This window comes from Silurus aristotelis, assembly GCF_946808225.1.
Source record: "Silurus aristotelis genome assembly, chromosome: 23".
Taxonomy (NCBI): domain Eukaryota; kingdom Metazoa; phylum Chordata; class Actinopteri; order Siluriformes; family Siluridae; genus Silurus; species Silurus aristotelis.
The window spans coordinates 5,002,867-5,016,866 of NC_139596.1; the positions used below are offsets into that span (position 1 = coordinate 5,002,867).

Below are 14,000 nucleotides of genomic sequence, written 5' to 3' on the forward strand. Positions count from 1 at the left end.
ATCATAGGGTGACGTATAAGAGTGGAGGAAGGTGCACACAGGTGGATTATCTTCTGTGTAGGAGATGCAACCTGAAGGAGATTGGAGACTGTAAGGTGTTGGCGGGGGACAGTGTAGCTAGACAGCATCGGATGGTGTGGTCTGTAGGATGGTTTTGGAGGCGAAGAAGAAGAGGAGGAATGTAAGGTTTAAAAGAAGAATAAGATGGTGGAAACTGAAGGAGGAAGAGTGTAGTGTGAGGTTCAGGGAAGAGGTCAGACAGGGGCTTGGTGGTGGTGAAGAGGTGCCGGATGATTGGGCAACTACTGCAGGAGTGATGAGGGAGGCAGCTAGAAAAGTACTTGGTGTGACATCTGGAAATAGAAAGCAAGACAAGGAGACGTGGTGGTGGAATGAGGAAGTGCAGGAGAGCATTAGGGGAAAGAGGTTGGCAAAACAGAAGTGGGATCGACAGAGTGATGAGAAAAGTAGGCAGGAGTACAAGGAGATGCGGCAGCAGGTTAAAAGGGATGTGGCGAAAGCCAAGGAAAAGGCATATGAGGAACTGTATAAGAGGTTGGACACTAAGGAAGGAGAAAAGGATTTATACCGATTGGCCAAGCAGAGGGACCGAGCTGGGAAGGATGTACTGCAACTTAGAGCAATAAAGGATGGAGAGGGAAATGTGTTGACTAGTGAGGAGAGTGTGTTGAGAAGATGGAGGGAGTATTTTGAGCAGCTGATGAATGAGGAAAATCAGAGAGAGAGAAGGTTGGAGGATGTGGAGTTGGTGAAGCAGCATGTAGATAGGATTAGTAAGGAGGAAGTGAGAGTAGCGATTAAGAGGATGAAGAATGGAAAGTCGGTTGGACCAGATGACAGTAGTTGCCCAATCATCCGGTAGAAGCGTGGAGATGTTTAGGAGAGATGGCAGTGGAGTTTTTAACCAGATTGTTTAACAGGATTCTGGAAGGGGAGAGGATGCCTGAGGAATGGAGAAGGAGTGTGCTGGTACCGATCTTTAAGCATAAGGGAGATGTGCAGACCTGCAGTAACTACAGGGGAATTAAGTTGATTAGTCACACCATGAAGTTATGGGAAAGAGTAGTGGAAGCCAGGCTGAGAGAAGAGGTGACCATCTGTGAGCAACAGTATGGTTTCATGCCGAGAAAGAGCACCACAGATGCTTTATTTGCTTTGAGGATGTTGATGGAGAAGTATAGAGAAGGACAGAAGGAGCTGCATTGTGTATTTGTGGATTTAGAAAAAGTGTACGACAGGGTGCCGAGAGAGGAGTTGTATTGCATGAGGAAGTCAGGTTTGTCAGAGAAGTATGTGAGGGTGGTGCAGGACATGTATGAGGACAGTGTGACGGCAGTAAAGTGTGCAGTAGGTACGACAGACTGGTTCAGGGTGAAGGTTGGACTGCATCAAGGATCGGCCCTGAGCCCTTTCCTGTTTGCAGTGGTGATGGACAGGTTGACAGACGAGGTCAGACAGGAGTCTCCCTGGACTATGATGTTTGCAGATGATATTGTGATTTGTGGTGAGAGTAGAGAGCAGGTTGAGAAGAGCCTGGAGAGGTGGAGATATGCGCTGGAGAGAAGGGGAATGAAAGTCAGTAGGAGTAAGACAGAGTACATGTGTGTGAATGAGAGGGAGGGCAGTGGAGTGATGCGGTTGCAGGGAAAAGAGGTGGAGAAGGTGGAGGAGTTCAGGTACCTGGGGTCAACAGTGCAAAGTAATGGAGAGTGTGTTAGGGAAGTAAAGAAAAGAGTGCAGGCAGGGTGGAGTGGGTGGAGAAGAGTGACAGGAGTGATTTGTGATAGAAGAGTATCTGCAAGAATGAAAGGGAAAGTTTATAGGACTGTGGTGAGACCTGCGATGTTGTATGGATTAGAGACAGTGGCATTGAGTAAAAGACAGGAGGTGGAGCTGGAGGTAGCAGAGCTGAAGATGTTGAGGTTTTCGTTGGGAGTGACGAGGATGGACAAGATTAGAAATGAGTTTATTAGAGGGACAGCCCATGTAGGATGTTTTGGTGACAAGGTGAGGGAGGCGAGATTGAGATGGTTTGGACATGTGCAGAGAAGGGACATGAATTATATTGGTAGAAAAATGCTGAAGATGGAGCCACCAGGTAGGAGGAAAAGAGGAAGGCCAAGGAGGAGGTTCATGGATGTGGTGAGGGAAGACATGCAGGTAGTTGGTGTAAAAGAGGCAGATATAGAGGACAGGGTGGTATGGAGACGGATGATCCGCTGTGGCGACCCCTAATGGGAGCAGCCGAAAGAAGAAGAAGAAGAAGAAGTATACTTCTGAAATATTTGTGATAAATAAAGTTACAGGCACGATATAACGAAGGTAAGATTGAACTGGTTTACCTCAGAGATAAACACCTGTGGAAAACTGAACATAAAAAATGTGGAAATAACGACTTTTTAAACCATTTTCACCCGTGTTTTCTCCATATAGTGTCCTCGTGATAACAGGAGGGTGAAACAGTAAAAGCACTGTGGAGTAATCTTTCTCTTTACCAGCTTTTATAACATGTGTTATAACCACCAGCTTTTGGCTCCGAGACTTCACGCATGCGCATAGACACCACAAACTGAGATGAGTTTGACTTGAAGCTGTGCAGTGCAGACCGACAAATTCGAGAGCAGACAACTCCGTGTTCTTCCGAATCGCTTTCAGGGTATTTTTATGTCAAATAAAAATTGCTTCGGGTTTGTGCAGTCAAGTCGAACACTTGCTGTGTTAGCTCCAATAAGGCTTTTTAAAGACAAAACATTGTTATAAGTAAGTCACTTAAACTAATGTTACAGTGGTCAGTTCAAATTCACGGTCTAAAGCAGGGGTCACCAACATGGTGCCCGCAAGGACCACATGAGTAGCCCGTGGGCCTTTTCTAAAAAAATAGCTGTTTCCTACTTTGTTAAATCATTGTTGATAATTATTATGAGAAATTATTAACATGATCAGTGTCTTCACATAGATGAGTATCATTAATTATGAATAATAACATATAATTAAAGGTAAATTGAGCAAATGTGATATTTCAGATCAAACTGAAAACGGTGTGTATCAAACTGGTAGCCCTTCACATTAATCGGTACCCAAGAAGTAGCTCTCAGTTTCAAAAAGGTTGGTGACCCCTGGTCTAAAGTGTACCAGTATACCAGGTGTACCAGTACGAATTTAATAATCGATCTGTGTTCAAGGCCCCACTAGTTATTCTAGACATTAATCACAAACAAAGCCTGAAATTCACCATATTAATGCATTTAACTTTTTGCATGGTATTGTGTAATTTTAACATCATTTACTCAAATCATTTAACAGTTTGGGCAAATGGTGGATTAGAAGGTGATTACAACCTTGTGATTTTTAGTCTTTTTTTTTTTTTTTTTTTTTTTTTTTTAGTTCTGATAGTCTTATGCTTATGTAACTTGCATGCTTTATACATACAAATAATGGGTTTGTGCCCTGCTTGATACAGTAGCATGCTCTACTTTATATAAATTGTTTTGCTTTACAGGTAGCCTGAAGCATAACCTTTGCTGAAAACTGTAAGTAAGAAAGAGCTGGAGAAAGCGCTTGGTAAATGGTTCACAAATGCAAGAGACAGAGAAAACAACCGTTCTTTGAGAGCCCAGCAGGACCATGATCGGACGGCAGTACAGCCAGAAGTGTAAGTCATATAACCTATAGCTAGGGCTGCACAATTAATAATATTTTATCCCAATCACTGTTTTTGCCTCTGTTTAATTAAGGAGAATACTCCACCCTGAAATGAAAAAATATCTTAGAAATTTCTTATCCTCAAGGCATCCTATACGGTGGCTGAGAGAGCTCAAAATGCTGCAACTTAAGAAAACACCAGCAAATAAAAAAAACAAAAAAACTTTATCAGTTTGACAACACGTGCTGCAAACCCCCACAATGCAACCAAACACAGAAACATGCTGCAAATCCTCACAACACAACCAAATAGCACCGATCACAAAATAAATGTTTTTAGGGCATCACAACAAGTGACAAACCCGTCTGGGACTGCTTATTGTTTGTCAGTGGTGTTGTCGAAGACCTGAAAGGTGAGTTGTTTGTTTATTTTATCATTGTTTATTTATGATTCCTTGGCTTTTGGAACAAAAAGCCATAAACAAAAAACTCACCTTTCAGATCATCGACAACACGACTGATGAATAGACATTGAACAAGCAGTCCCGGGTTCGTCACTTGTTGGGGTCCCCATAAAACATTTATTTTGTGGTCTGTGCTATTTGCAGTGCAAATTAATTAGTTGTGTTGTAAGGATTTGCAGCACGTGTTGTTTAACTGATGAAGATGTTTTTTCAATTTGCTGGCGTTTTTTCTAATTGCACATGTTTTCTTCAGTTACAGTGCATTAACCTTTCTTGGGCCACCGTGATCCTAGGTGTGGCAACTTTCAGCTGATCAGAATAAATATGAACAATGGTTCTAATCACTGGCTTTTGGCAATGGCCAAATATCCGTTTAAGAGTCAAGTTCAGACGAAAGGTTGATATTTTTATTGTTTCATTCATAAGTTTTGGATTCCATGACTGGTTTCCATGACTGGATTCCATGACTTAATAACATAAGTTATTAATGTGCGAGGCAGAGGTGGGAACAATTCACTGATGAGATTCTAGGATATGTCTTAATTATATTGATGCATGTTTTTTTAGATGCTTCTGTGAATGGTAGTATTTTAAAATGTACTAAATTGCCTTTTTTGTCTTTTCTTTCTTTACTGTTTTGTAGGTGTGCAGCTGAGGAATCTGCATAGACCCACCAGTGAACTATTTTACTCAATAATTCTGTTATTCCTGTTTCTGTTTTTAATTTAAATTAATTTAAATTAAATGTGATTTACACATTCTGAGTTAAAGTCATTTATTTTTCACAGTTCAAATACTCAACCATGTAATTTTAAACATAGAGCAGCACATAAAATCAACTAATATTAGTTTTATGTTTGATCAGGCACAGTTTTACATTGTAACTGAGGTTTAAAATGGTTTGACAGTGGATTTTCCATAGTAGCACATTAAGTTCACCCACAGAAATCAATGATAAAATTAACAAATGGGACTCAAATCTCACCCACTGTGGTCCCACAACAACCCTATAAAGGGGCCATTTGTGGGTTGACCCATGATTAAGTCATGTGGGCCCCATAAGGGTCCTTTTTGTAGCCCACTGTTTTTCTCCATTTTTAACACCTATTTGGGACCCAAATAGGCCCATATAAAGAACACCTATACGGGTCCCACTTAGAGCCCACCATGGACCCATCAATGGCCCCTCTGGGCAAACACACATGGGGCCCATGTGGAGCCGATGGACAAAGTTCTCTGAGCCCTATTTGGGTTGCCCATGCAGGGCCCAAGTGACAGCCTATCAAAAACCCGCATGGGGCCCACATGAAAATGTTGTCTGGGGTAAAACATCCAGACATTCGCTGTGATAGTGAAATTTGGCCACAATGGCTCATGATCGTTCACCGGGCTTTGGTATAGGCTGTAGAGTGCGATGTGACCTGTCCAGAACTGGCTTCTACTCCAGGCTCAGTGCCTCCTTCAACAGCATGGCAACACTCGCGACAGTGGAGCTATTGGGACCCTCAGGAACACCAATGATCCGGACATTATTGCGTCGTGATCTAGCTTCCAGATCATCGTATTTGGTCTCCAGCTTATTGAACTCAGCAGTAAGACGGTGTATGTCTCGTTTCATTACAGCGATATCATCAGTGCAAACAGAAAGTGAGCGCTCTATCTCAACTACGGTGCCCTTTCGTTCCCGCACCGCAGCCTCATTCGCAGCTCTATCGCTGGACAGCTGCGCCTTCACCGCCTGCAGCTCCGACTTTATTGTCAGTAAATCGTTTCCCAAAGTGCGTTCCAATGCACGTAGCTGGGCCCTGAATACCTCGATGATTTCGGACTTCAGAGAGGACAGCAGCTCCGACTTTAATGAGTCAATATCCTCCTTAGAAGCTGCCTGTGAAACGATGGGCCCTTCACACGGAGGTGAATCACGAGAAGGCGAGGCCGCAACTGTTGCACCAGGCCGCAGCTGTGACTGAGTTGTGCTACGGGTCTTAGAAGTTTTACCAGACCATACCTACCTCTAGATTTAAATATACAAACAACGAGGGTAAACCGAGGGATTGAGAGCAAAAGTAAAAGTGAAAAGCTCGAAATTATAACAATTATAACAATAATCCACCGGAGCCCTCTAACAACCACGTCCTACTCCATGACAAGATCGATTACGCCCTCAAACCATGGTTATAATGTAAGTTTTTTGCTTACAAATTGCACTTTTTTACTGTTTTCCATTAAATGATGCTTATGAATATGACAATTCATATCTTGTCATACTATCTCTTTTTTTATGAAAATGTCATCTTTTTGTTAAAAACATGATTTGCATGGTCACTTTTTTGTTTTTGATTCAGTTATGGCTCTTTTTTAAAGGTTTTCCATGATCATATGATTTAAATTTTCACAATTACTTATAATTTTATGGTTAGGGTTAACGTTTTTATGAAATTATGATTATGAATAGGAAATTATATATTTTAATAAAAACAATCCATCTTTTATTAAAAAAAGGTAATTAATTTCAAACCATTGTTTTTCATATCACCTTTTGCGTAGAAATGTTGCACTTGTAATAGTGTTTAGTTAAATTATGCTAATGAATATGAAAAGTAATATTTTTCACAATACATTTCAAAAACTTGATTTGTCATATCACATTTCTTTATTAAATTATTCCTATGTATATCAAAACTTCATACTTCTTATTTTTGCCAAACATGACTATCATGAATTCTTTTCCAATCACTTATTGCACTTTTTTTTTACTGTTTTTCATGAAAATATGCTTCTGTATATGAAAATTAAAATTTTATTAATTAATTGCATATTTATGTAAAATGTCATAATTTTGTCAAACCATGGTTTGTCATGTGAAAGTTTTTAGTTTATGTTTTGCACTTTTTATTGGTTTTTAATTACATTATGCTTATGAATATAAAAATTTATATTTTCACAATAACATATTTTTATGAAAAAGTTAATATTTTTTATGAAATTATGGTTTTGAATATGAAATGTAATATTTTTATTTTTATTTTTTTTTAAAGAAAGTCAGATTTGTTTCAATCCATTGTTTGTCACAACAGTTGTTGTGATGAACATTTGCATATTTGTTAGATTTTTATCATGCCCAAACGAAACTTAATTATCTAAAGCTGTTTCCTATTTGGTAAATAAATTCCTAATCTTCTCAAAAAACTTTGTCAGCAGTTATTTCATGTTCTCTAAGACATCATGAGACAATTGTTTCTCAGTGCTTTTCAATATGTCTATAAGCAGTATTATCAGGTGTACATAGCAGTTTCTTCTCTCTGAATGATGTGTTCAAAGAGAATAAGGAAAATTCAAAATGTAATTACAACTATGCACATATTGTTGTAGAATTATAAAAGCTATTGTTATAATTGTTATAGAAGCTAAACATAGCAGTCGAGTGAGTCAGATCACTGACTCACTCAGTGGCCCCCTTTCTACTTTAAAGAAAGGATCTATTTATGGGCTCTCAACTATTTCAGTCCTGAATACTCACTTAGGTAGGTTTCATAGGCCAACAGACCAATTAGTGCACAGATTAAGGGGGTGCTGTTTTGATCCTGCTTGCGTGTATCCACTGTGGGTGATAATCAGTTAGATAATTACAGCTAGAACAGTTTCTGTGGGCGGAGGAAGAGTTAGTGAGACATCAGCAATAATAGAATTCAAATTTTCAACTAGGGCAAAAACGTAGTCGTCCACAATCACTTCCAGGTTACCTAAGACAGAAATGCCTGTGCGTCCCCTGACCCATGGGGTCGGGAAAGGCCGGCCAATTAGAATTTTAAAAGGTGACAGTTTAGTAGTTGAAGATGGGGTCATTCTCATTTCTGTGAGTACTGCCAGGAGAACAACAGTCCAATTTCAGCCTGTTTCAATGCAGGCTTCACCAACACTATTAAAGCTAGTTTAGGCAGAGCAGTCATATCTCTAATGATACCAGCAGAATCTGATTTACATTGTTTTTATTATTATAAATTATATTATTATAAATATATTTATTATTATTTTATGCCCATTACTTTATGTCCTTATGGCTGACTCTGAAGTATTTTTTAGGTCAATATCTGGTATATTGGAGATATGTGTCATCATTGGGATCTCAGGATTTGTATGTACTGTGTCCAAATTTACTGGTTGTTTGCTGCTTCACCCAAATGAGGATGGGTTCCCCTTTTGAGTCTGGTTCCTCTCAAGGTTTCTTACTCATAACATCTATGGGAGTTTTTCCTTGCCACAGTCTCAATCAGGAAAAAATGCACACCATTCACCTTGACTGTTGATTTCTGTAAAGCTGCTTTGAGACAATGTCTGTTGTGAAAAGCGCTATACAAATAAACTTGACTTGACTTGACTTCCTTGGCTACTTTATCCGCTAACAAATTTCCTCCGAATCACCTGCGGCATGTCCTTTAAACTTAACTATGGCCACTTTGGCAGGGAGTTGAACAGCATTTAAGAGGTCGCCTATGAGATTAAAATGTGCTATAGGCTTTTCATCAGCTGTTTTAAAGTGTCTTTGCTTCCGTGTTTAGGCAAAATCATGCACAACACCATAAGCATACTTAGAATCAGTGTATATAGTCACTACTTTACCTTTAGACATCTGACATGCACTTGTAAGGGCCACCAACTCTGCAGCTTGTGCAGATGTGTATGGTAATGATTTAGCTTTTACTATTTCATCAGGTAATCTTACAACCGCATATCCACATAAATACACATCAGAGGGTTTGAACATGATCTTTCTACATATAGGAAATTCCCCTCTTCCAGGGCCGTATCTAAAAGATCAGGCCTACAAGAGGTCTCTTGTTCAATGTGTTTAAGGCAACCGTGTGTGTCAACAAAACCATCTAAGTCAATAAAGTCTAGCAGATCACGCAGCGCTACTACAGCTGAATACGGCTGAGAAGAAGGCCTAATGGTTTAGTTTTCTGTCACCAAGAGCGCAATTTCATAACCAGATCTACGTCGTGCTGTCATATTTAGTGTGTTGAGGTTATGTAAAATAGCTGTTACCTGATGTGAGGTGTACAGTATTAAAGGATGTGACAGCACCATTTTCTCAGCATCGCAGTCAGGTCCATCAGAGCCGCAGCCACTGTATTCGGTCCTGCGATATCTTACGTTGGCCTTCTGAGATCACATAGCCCAGATATAAGACCTTTCGCATCACCCACTGTTCGCTTCACCCAAAAGCCGTTAAAAAGTGCAAAAGTTCAATGCAAAACGTGATGACAAAGAATGGTTTAAAAAAAATATTTATTTTAATTTAAATGTGATTGTTTTTATTAAAATATTACATTTCATGTTCATAATCATAATTTCATGAAAATATATTAAAGTATTGTAAGACTTTAGCTTGATCCTGACCAAAAGGTCGGCCCTCCCCGAGAACACAGCATGGATGCCCGAGAGTGCAGGGTCTGTGCCGTGTAGGTGCCCGAGGCAACAAGAACATCAAAGGAACTCTTTACGACAAAACACGTTTCCTCCAGGACTCACGGCAGGGGACCAAGACCCCACAACACCCCTTTTGAGAACCAGAACTTTATCTGGAATACAGTAGGCTCCCCGGAGAGCTACCCTTGGTCTTCAAACACCACATCTCCATACAAATGGTAGATCTGCAGACAAATGTCTGACCCCTCTACCCCTCCTTTTCTTTTTACATTCTCAAACACAGGACATTCTATAGCACACCAGATGATTATGTGTAAGAAAGGTCATATTACATGTAAATAACGACGGAAAATGTTTTATTTCTTTACAAAGGTTTATCGCGACTGGTACACAGGTCCCATTCCCACAGCAATAAAACAAATAATAAAAAAGGTTTAAAAGATTTAAGAAAACATAACTCTATGCAAGGGGCGTGTGCTCCACTACAAATGTATACAGGCGAGGTGCCTCCCACAGGTCTGTAAGAACCAATCAAGGCAAACTTCCATTGCTAAATAATGTTTACATAATGCTTACTCTATCTGGGTATTTAAGGAGAACTGACCAACAATTCAGGGAATCTGTAAACAGATCAATTACTGTGTCGTCTTTTACCAGGTATGAAAGGTTTTATATTTCCTGTTTAAATGTAAATACTATTGGTTTGTATTTGTGTTATATTTTAATTGAACTATGAATTGGCTTTGAATTGTGATTTTCTTACCTGGTTAATAAATTGTTTTGTTTGATATTATTCTGTGTTGCTCGGTAAATGTTGACACTGCAAGTAATAACGTTGCATCCGTAGTTACCGTAAGGAATAAAATCAGGCTAGGTTCGGCCTAAATCCCAGTTAGATAGTGAATAATACATCAGCTGAGGATTTGAGAGATACTACTAGCACTTGGCGTTAGTTTAAGTGTACTTAGAAGCATGGATGCTAACAATATGTATTTCTGTTTAGAGTAACATTTCTGATCACTCTAAATAGGGTCAGCCTCAACCTCTGATTATTTCAATATTATTCTTTTCATTACCTGTGGTTAGAAATAATTAAGTGTCACCTCTAAGGGGACTAAATAAAGTATGTTTAAAGTTGAGCACGCAGAGAGCGGCCGCTTAAGCGTATAGTCCAACCTCTGGCAGCGACCAATACTGATTCACTTAGGACCGTTGACCAGTATATTAATTATAGGGCCCATACTAGGATCATGTGCGACTATGAGAACCGAATGAACGAGTGTAATGCCAGAGTTTAATCAGAATAACTAAACAAACATCCATCAAAATTATACTATTAGTAAAATAACAACCTATGCAAATATTTATTATGTTTTATCTAATTGGAGTTAGATAAGAGGTCAATAACCAAAATTAAGAAATACATTAATCCAATCTTATCTAATGTGAAAGGAAAGACTAGAACCACGAGAATCCTTCGCCACGCCTCTGGAAACCGTCGTTGGACCAGTGGGTGGTTTCCCACCTTACAGTATCATTAAAATGTTATTGTTAAAATATGAATTTTTATATACATTAGCATCATTTCATTAAAAACTATTTTTAAAAGTGCAATAAGTGCATGAAAAGGTGACATGACAAAATAAATTTAGACAGAATAATACATTTTTCATAAAAATAGTTATTGTAAAATATGAATATTTATATTCATTAGTGCAAAATTTCAATGAAAAACATCCATCCATCCATCCATCCATCTTCTCCCGCTTATCCGATGCCGGGTCGCGGGGGCAGCAGTCTAAGCAAAGATGCCCAGACTTCCCTCTCCCTAGACACTTCTTCCAGCTCTTCCGGGGGGACACCAAGGCGTTCCCAGGCCAGCCGGGAGACATAGTCTCTCCAGCGTGTCCTAGGTCTTCCCCGGGGTCTCCTCCCAGTGGGACACGCCCGGAACACCTTCCCAGGAAGGCGTCCAGGAGGCATCCGGAACAGATGCCCGAGCCACCTCAGCTTACATGAAATGACAAATCAAGTTTTTACAAGTAAATGTGAAAATATAAATGGTCATATTCATAAGCATTATTTCACTAAAAAGTCTTTCATAGCCATTAGGGAGGCACAAGCACATCCAGAGTAAAACATGTGCCAAATCGAAAATGCGGGTCACGATTAAGAATTTCATGCCGGATCCGTCGAGGCCCGGGTTAACAACGACCGCCACAGGCATCGTTAGCCAACAAGGTACCAGTGGAAATTGGGCTACTGTTGGCCAAAGGAGGAGAAGCAAAGGAGAAAGACGTCTACAGAGATGACAGGAAAAGGAGAAGTGTAGGAGAGTGGAGATTCGGGTTGGTGCTTTAAATGTTGGTACTATAACTGGTAAAGGGAGAGAGGTAGCTGATATGATGGCGAGGAGAAAGGTAGATATGTTGTGTGTTCAGGAGACCAAGTGGAATGGGAGTAATGCCAGGAACATGGGAGTTGGGTTTAAACTGTTCTATTATGGCATGGATGGAAAGAGAAATGGTGTAGGGGTGATTCTGAAAGAAGAGTACAGTAAGAGTGTAGTGGAGGTGTGGAGGAGAGTGAGGACTGAAAGAAGAGTAAGATGGTGAAAACTGAATAAGGAAGAGTGTAGAGTGAGGTTCAGGGAAGAGGTCAGACAGAGGCTCGGTGGTGGTGAAGAGGTGCTGGATGATTGGGAAACTACCGCAGGAGTGATAAGAGAGGCAGCTAGAAACAAACTTGGTGTGACATCTGGAAATAGAAAGGAAGACAAAGAGACGTGGTGGTGGAATAAGGAAGTGCAGGAGAGCATTAGGGGAATGAGGTTAACAAAACAGAAGTGGGATCGACAGGGTGATGAGAAAAGTAGGCAGGAGTACAAGGAGATGCAGCAGCAGGTGAAGAGGGATGTGGTGAAAGCCAAGGAAAAGGCATATGAGGAGTTGTATGAGAGGTTTTACACTAACGAAGAGAGAGAGAGAGGTTGGATGATGTGGAGTTAGTGAAGCAGGAAGTGGATAGGATTAGTAGAGAGGAAGTGAGAGCAGCGTTTAAGATAATGAAGAGTGGAAAGTCGGTTGGACCAGATGACACACCGGTAGAAGCATGGAGATGTTTAGGAGAGATGGCAGTGGAGTTTTCAACCAGATTGTTTAACAAGATTCTGGAAGGTGAGAGGATGCCTGAGGAGGGTGCTGGTACCGATCTTTAAACATAAGGGAGATGTGCAGACCTGCAGTAACTACAGGGGAATTAAGTTGATCAGTCACACCATGAAGTTATGGGAAAGAGTAGTGGAAGCCAGGCTGAGAGAAGAGGTGACCATCTGTGAGCAAGTATATTCATTAGTGCAAAATTTCAATGAAAAACATGAAATAACAAATCAGGTAAATACCTGATTTGTTATTTCATGTTTTTCATTGAAATTTTATTGTGAAAATATAAATGGTCATATTCATGAGCATTATTTAGCTAAAAATCAATAATTGTGCAATAAGTAAACAAAAAAGATATCATAATAAATCATGTTTTGACATGCATATGACTTTTCTCATATAAATATGAAATTTATTGGTAAAATATAAATTTTCATATTGAAAGCCATTATTTCATGAAAAACTGTAAAAAATGCAAAAATTCAATTATAAAAAGTTTCATATCGATAAGCATTTTCACTATAATTCATATTTTTATGAAAAAGTTAACAATTTCTTTAATGAAATTGATTTTTTTCAAACAAAACGTGATGACACGTTTGGTTTGAAAAAAATCACTTTTTTATCAAGTTTTTTTAATTAAAATATTACATTTCATATTCATAACCATAATTTCATTAAAGAAATTGTTAACTTTTTCATAAAAATATGAATTATAGTGAAAATATGAATTCTTATATTCATAAGCATAATTTAACTGAAATCCGTTAAAAGTGCAAAAAATCTACGCAAAACATGATGACAAACAATGGTTTGAAAAAATTTTTTTTTTTTATACAAACTTTGTTGCGAGAAAAGCGAGATTACTTTCCAGCAATATCCGAAGGTAAATCATGCATCATGGTAAGTTTTAGGATACTTCCTTGCTTGCGGGGATTGTCCCATTCGCCAGCCAATAAGGCTGCATGTGTGTTCGTGTCTTGGTTATGCATTAATTGTTTAAGTAATGATAACAATTTCCTATGGTGGGATGAATCCGTCACGACAATGTTTTCCTCACCTTGGACATTAAGATGCAAGATTAGAAGACGTTTCTTTATGGTCTGGCTTATATAGGTGATTTTGTCTGAAGTATCTAAAAGAATCCACGATAATTTGTTTATGCTCGAATAAAATAGTTAAATAAATAAATTATACAATGATAAAAATAAAAGATTTGTACCTTTTAGGAAGAGATATGATGCATAAAATGGGAATGGTGTTTCATTTTATTCCAATGTTT

At 39.1% G+C, this 14,000-nt stretch overlaps 1 long non-coding RNA gene across 1 annotated transcript; it reads left to right on the plus strand.

Moving 5' to 3' along the window:
* The first annotated feature begins 2,604 nt into the window (after positions 1 to 2,604).
* On the plus strand, positions 2,605 to 5,183 carry LOC310718320. The gene is made up of 3 exons (XR_014531097.1): positions 2,605 to 2,677; positions 3,521 to 3,673; positions 4,771 to 5,183. It is a non-coding gene; the product is annotated as an uncharacterized lncRNA (long non-coding RNA).
* The last annotated feature ends 8,817 nt before the right edge of the window (positions 5,184 to 14,000 follow it).